At 38.3% G+C, this 6987-nt stretch overlaps 1 pseudogene; it reads right to left on the reverse strand.

The window, feature by feature from the left end:
* Nucleotides 1–3579: 3579 nt before the first annotated feature.
* On the reverse strand, nt 3580–4264 carry LOC114489121 (annotated as a pseudogene).
* Nucleotides 4265–6987: the final 2723 nt, after the last annotated feature.

Consider the following 6987-nt stretch of genomic DNA (forward strand, 5'->3'; position numbering starts at 1 on the left):
CACATCCTGGCTGGACACAAGGCCTTGCACACACACAGAGGAGACACACAGGGAGCTGGTGAAAAGCAAAATTCAGAGGAGACTTGAAAATGACCTGAATTTTTAGGGTATTCCCCTCCAACCCCTGTACAGTTCTATCAGCAAAAAATAGAATTCTTGCTGCTTTAAAATATTTGAGCACAATCTCTGATTAATCGTTGGTAGACTACTAAGTGACAATGACACAGAAATGATCCTAGGAAGCCAGGATTAAAAATAAAAACAAGAACTAGCAAATATAGTAAAACTGACAAGAGACATCAGCAGCTGCACACAACGAGGGAAAAAGACTCCTTGAAATTAGTCTAGGTGAGTCGCTAAACCAACAAACAAAAACACAGTAATAAAGGCTCACTGGAACTTTAAGAAAACATAATCAGTCAGGAGGGTCTGTGGGAGGAGCTAGGGCTTATGCAAGTTCTCATATGCCTTATGGAAGTTGCTATGTAATTACAAGAACCTTACACATAAGAAACTTACAGGAAGAACTCTGTTTGTAGTAAAGCTCTATGGTTCTAACTTCTCTTCCCCTTAACTTCCTTTCCCTTATATAAATACTTCTTCATCTTGGTATGCAAGCCAAAGTATGCTGTAGCTTGCCATGTCTTCATGCAATGAGTTGCAACCCCTTCTTTTTCCAAAATAAATATTTTATGGTGACAAAACACTTAGTCAATATTTTTTCAATTGATAGCAGTAATGACAACAACTTCTGAAGGAGGTTTGGAATAGAATCTGAATCTAGAATTGCTATAATATATAATCTGAAATACTTAATTTTCAACAAACTATTAAGACTTTTTTGGGTGGTAAGAAATCAGTCAATCTGAAACTCTGAAACATCTGAAACTCTCTGAGGAGTTTCAGATGTTAAATTCACAAGCAAAGATTTCAAAGCAGTTACTATAAATATGGTCAAATAACTAACAGAAATCACATTTAAAGAATTAAAGGAAAGTATGATGGCAATGACTTATCAACAAGAGAACACCAACTTAGAGCTAGAACTTAGAGAAAATGAAACAAATGGAAAAATCTGGATTGAAAAGAGAAATAACTGTAGCTGAAAAATGAAAGCTTCAACAGAAAACCTGAAATGACAGAAGAAAGAATCAGTGAAGATAAGTCAATAGAAATTATCCAATCTGAAAAGCATAAAAAAATAGAGGAAAATGAACAGAGCCTCAAAGACCTGTGGGACACCATTGAACATAACGATACTTGCAGTTACAGAAAGAGAGAAGGGGGGGGGGCAAAGGTTTTTGAAGAAATGATGGCTAAAAAATTTCTAAATTTGATGGAAAACATTAACTATCCATCCAAGAAGCTTAATGAACATTACTATCACATGGAAGCTCTACTTATAGCTAAACCATGCAATAAATTATAATTCCCTTTTATTTCTGCACAACTTTTAGGTTTCCTGGTGTTAGTAATTTTTTCCATTTGCCTAGAATATTTCTTGTTCTTATTATGAATTCAACCCCCAACTCTCTACCCCTTGTTAAATCTCTTCTCAAGATATTCAGTTGCCTAAATGGTTTACACATTTCGTCTTTCTGGGAAACCCTTTTCTACAGCCTCTGCCTTGCTCCAATAAGGAAGTGCTGTTCTCCAGGACTTGTATATAGCTGTCTTCTTAGGGTCTCTTTTTGTCACTTCCCTGAGGAGTCCCTTCTCTTTTTTCTTCTGTTGGACCTCCTGCTCCTGTAGCTCCTTATGTTCCTCTTACTTGATGTACTCTCTTGTTTTGGTAGAACACATTCTCCTGTAGTTGTCCAAGAAAGGTTGCATAAGAAGTAAAATTCTTGAGACTTGGCATATCTGAAAATGTATTTATTCTGCACTCACAGTTGATTGAGAACTTGGTTGATACAGAATCTAGATTGGAAATATTTTTCCTTCAGAATTTAAAGTCATCATCTCATTAATCTTCTACTTTCCAGTGTTGCTATGAAAAGTTCAAAGCCATGCTGATTCTAAAATTTCTTACTGATGTTCCCTGGTATGGGTCTTATTTATTTATTTATTTGTTTATTTTTGCACTTAGTATGCCCTTTCATTATATAATCTCATCTTTCTATTTATGACTTCATGTCATCCCATTTCTCTGTTCTCTCTTTGAGTAATATCTGTTGCCTGGATATGGAATCTCCTGGGCAGGGCCTCCAATTGCCCAATATTTTATTTTCTCTTTTTTGTACTTGATTTTTTGTTCTATTTTCTTGGAGGTTTTCTCAAATTTATCTCCAAATCCTTTTATCTAGTTTTTCACTATACTATCTTATCTTTTATTTCTAAGAATTTTGCTGTTGTTCTCAGTTCTGTTTTCAATAGCAATCTGGTCTTTTTTAAAAAAGAAAGATTTTATTTATTTACTTTTAGGGAGAGGAAAAGGGAATGAGAAAGAGGAGAGAAACATGTCAGAGATACATGAATCAGTTGCCTCTCACATGCCCTCACCTAGGGACCTGGCCCACAACCCAGGCATGTGCCCTGACTGGGAATGGAACCAGTGATCTTTCCTCGGTTTGCAGGTAGGCACTCCCTCCACTGAGCCACACCAGCCAGGGTGCAATCTGGTCTTGTTTCATGCCTACAGTGCTTCTAATAGTCTTTCTGATGATACTAATTGCACTTTGGAAGTTTTTAACTCCCTACATAGTTCTTATATATCCAAGTTTTGTTGATATTCTTTTTTTCCATTTGTGGTTTTGGCCTCTGTCTTTCATGTTAGAGTCCTTTTCTCAGCATTCTGATTATTTCTTGTTTATATATGAGTAGAAACTGAAAAGCTGATTAGAGCCTATCAGCATTGTTGAAGGTGTAAAATCTCAGCCTCCTATGTTGGACTATTTTGTTTGTGAGGCCACTAATGTCAATTTCTTTGTGTTTTAGTGCTGGCCAGAGTCCCTAGGAAAGGTTCTTCAAATATCCTGTTAGAGAGTCAATTCTTGTCCACAAGTATTTTTGCATTTCAGCTCTTTGTCTACAGTAGAGTACTCTTGACTTTGTGTGGACCTGCTGCCTCCAGTCTGGACATGCTCTGAATAATCAGCCTCCAGCTACGCTTTCCAATATTTTTCATTGCTTTAGGTAAACTCATATCAACCGGGTATCATTTCCCTTCTGCTTACAGGACTTCTTTTAACATTCTTGTAGTATGGCCTATTAGTGATGAATTCTGTCAGCTTTTGTATCTCTAAAAAAAAAGCCTTTATTTCAGCTTTGTTTTTGAAAGATGTTTTTTTTACCATGTATAGATTTAGAGACTAAAAGATTTTTTTCTTTTAATATTTTAAATATGTTGTCTACCATCTTCTCACTTGCATTATTTTCTGTGAGAAAATCTCTGTCATCCTTATTTTATCTGTCTGACTATGGCTTCTTTCTCTGGTTTTCTCTTTATCATTGGTTTTGAGCCATTTGATTATGAAGTGCTTTGGTGTCATTCGTTTTGTGTTTGTTTTTTGAACATTAAAAGTTTAAAACCTTTAATTTGATAAAACCTATGACCAAAATCACTTGATATGATTAAACTTATGCTGACTCTTCAATAGGAGAAATAGATCCTTCATCATCCAAGTATTTGTATCAAGGACTATCAAGGTCTTCTTTTTCTAAATCTTCACCAACATTCATCTGTTTAATGGGCTCCTTGAGGTAGTAGTCATACTTCAGTTTTTTAAGGTAGATGAAAAATCCTCCTACCACTGCTTGCTCAAAGGTTAACATTTTTCTCCAAGGTAATGGCTTTCTTTCAACCTCTAATTTTAAAAGTGGGAGTCGAGGTCTTTTACCTTTAAATTGTCTATTTATTTGTGACCTAGTGTTTTCCCTTCCTTTTGATCTTCCCCTTGGTCTTCCTATTGGCTTATATTTCCTCTATTAAAGTGTCTTTCTTTTAAAAAATATCTTTCAAAATAGCTTTTAAAGTCAATGGTCTTGGTTCTAAAAATGAGTCACTGGGTGAATCTCTTGACTGAACACTTTCAGGTGAACAAATTTTCTAACAGGATTTCTTTGCCTCCATTTAGGTGAGTAAGGAACACACTGAGTTTTAAATAAGCTGTTACCAGAGGCAGAGTTCTCACCTTGATTTTCAATTTCCATAGTTGAATCAGATACTGTTATGTAATCCAGAGAATTCATTCCTGACATGTATTCTCCAAGTCCCTCTAAAAATGGTTATTCATAACTTGTTCTTTGCTTTCACCAAATTTCCTTTCAGGTTAGCTGACAGCTTACAACAAGTTCCAGCTCAGTATGGACCTCATACTGAGGTCTCAGATGAGTACTCAGATGTGTACTCTCTGCCCGCAGCCAGAGGTTTGCATCTAACAACCTCCCAGCGTCAGCATTCAGGACAGGTGACAACTGCTTTCCTCTGCAACTGGGCGAAAGGAAAGATGGGGCCAGCTGTTCAACCCAGCTAACAGTGGTCAAAATCTTGTGATAACAACTTAGCTCCCAAAAGACAGTCAGAGGTGGGAGCATGGGGCACCTGGCATGAGGGTGGAGAGTAGGGGGCAGGGAGTGCCATTGTGGTATCCAGGGAGGGAGGACTGTATTTCATGTTTCTTGTACTTGGGTTTCATTAGATTTTATGGACGTGTGGGTTAATTGTATTAAACAAATTTGGGGGATTTTTAGCATTGTTTCTTCAAGTATTTCTTAAGAAATTCCAATTATGTGTATATTAGACCACTTAAATTTTTCCTTCAACTCATTGAAGCTCTGTTCAGCTTTTCAATTTTTTTTATTTTTCTCTGTTTCCTTTTAGTTTCCACTGCTATCTCTTCTAGTTTACTAATCTTTTCTCTAAACCAACTAATTTGCCATTAATCCTATCCAGTGTATTTTCCTTTTGGACATTGACATTTTGATTTGCTTTTGTTTTGTTTTGTTTTGTTTTATCTCTTTCATGTCTCCACTTAACTTTTTGAGTTATGGAACACAATTATAATGACCATTTTAATATGCTTTTCTATTAATTTTAATATTTGCATCCAACTACAGCTTAATGTAATTTCCTTTATTACATGCCTGGAGAATAGTGGGATTTCCCAACCTGGCTTGTTCCCTGGTGGGAACAAGTACTATTCCCTGCCCTGTGTAGGCACTGGGCACCGTGACCTCTTATCTTTTGGATAGTTCTTTTCCCATCATTATGTAGTTTCCTTACATGCATAGTTGATCATTATTTACCCAAATAGTTCAGGGGGATTCTCTGCAAATTTTCAGATCCTTTCCCTGTGCCATTTTACCTGCTCCATTACTCACTTCTGTGAACTCCTGCTACTTTGGTCTCCCCAGACTTGCATCTCTGTCTTCTCAACTCAGGAGTCCATAGAGCTCCACCTGGGTACTCTTTGCCTGTCCTGTGGCCTCAATACTCTCTTATGGTAGTAATTTGGGACAATAATCAGGCTCACATCATTTTTTAATAATATTTTTGATTTTAGAGAAAGGAAGGTCACAAGAGAGAAAAACATTAATATGATAGAGAAACATTGATTGGTTGCCTCCCATACACTCCCTGACCAGGGATCCAACCTGCAACCTTGTCATGTGGCCCTGACCCATAATCAAACCCCCAACCTTTTAGTATATGGGATAATGCTTAAACTGAGCCACATTGGTCAGGTCTCACCTCATTTTTTGTGTGTGTGATTGGTTTGTTTCTCTCAGGGATCACTGTCTTTCATTACCAAATGTCCAGTAGGTACATGATGCCTATTCTTTGAAAAGAAGGGTAAGAAGAATAGAGAATGCAAGGGGTAGAGAGAAAGAAGGTGTCCTGTTCCCCTTGGAGCAGCATTTCCATGAAAGGTAACTGAGGGGAAAGGGAGATCTTAGTGATGGAAATTCTCTGGTTCTCAATTTTCTTATCTGTGAAATAAGAAGAACGATGCTAACTGTAGGACAGTTCTAAGGGCTGCAGGAGCTCACACATTGTGGACACTCACTAGGTGCTGTGGTTCCTGTTGGAATTGATGATGACATAAGTCTTGAGGGGTATTTAACATTGATTGGCACAGATGTCAGGAAGAGAGTGATGGCTCTTTCCAACCTCCTTTTCAAGGCAGGTCTGAGAAATGTGGTTTCTTGGGAAACAATGCATGACTCTACTGACAAAGCAATTGAAAAAAAATAATTATGATTGGATCACTTTCAGAGTCTCGCCCTTGTAGAGATAACCAGAGACACTGTTTGCTGGACATTTCAAAGTAATTGTGATCTCAGGATCTGCCTGCTGTCCTGCTTGATGACCAGTTGACCCTTTCAAAGAGTTTTTTCAAAACTATTTGCAGTCACACTCCTAACTCAATTGGGTCAGAGGCTGGGAGTGGAGCTAAGGCAGAAAACCCCCTGCCTGGCTTCTTCTTCAATGACACCTGCCAGCTCCTTTGGACAGCTGATGTCAAATGTGGGTTTTGAAAATTTCTAGTCTGAAATACTATATACAGGTTGCCTTCCAACAGGAAATCATCTCTAAATTCTCCTCATTGTGTAACAGAGAGGGTGTAAGGCCAGCAAGCTCTGAACTTACTGTGGACTTACACCAGGACAGGAACAAAGAAGCCTTCAGGGACCCATTTCTTCTAGATGGCAGTCATTGCTCTGGCCTTGCGGCTCCCCTTAGAGGAAGTCTCACCAGGCAGAGGAGGCTGGCATGGCAGAGGGCTGGGATATGAGATGAAGAGAAAGACATGTGCTCTTTCTCTCCATCTCACAGGCACTGCAAACCCCAAAGCTGCATTTGTCTCAGCTCTGCTGGTTCTCAAGACAAAGACCATTTGAGGATGTAGTGGGAACTTGAGTCACATGAAGGCAAGGCTGAGACCCCTAGGCTGGAGTGGGGGTGGGATCTGTATAGACTTAACCCTAAAGCAATCAACAGCCTTCCATTTTACTTTAGGAACTTCTCTGTGGGCTCTATGCATG

This window comes from Phyllostomus discolor, chromosome 2, assembly GCF_004126475.2.
Source record: "Phyllostomus discolor isolate MPI-MPIP mPhyDis1 chromosome 2, mPhyDis1.pri.v3, whole genome shotgun sequence".
NCBI classification, from domain to species: Eukaryota; Metazoa; Chordata; class Mammalia; order Chiroptera; family Phyllostomidae; genus Phyllostomus; species Phyllostomus discolor.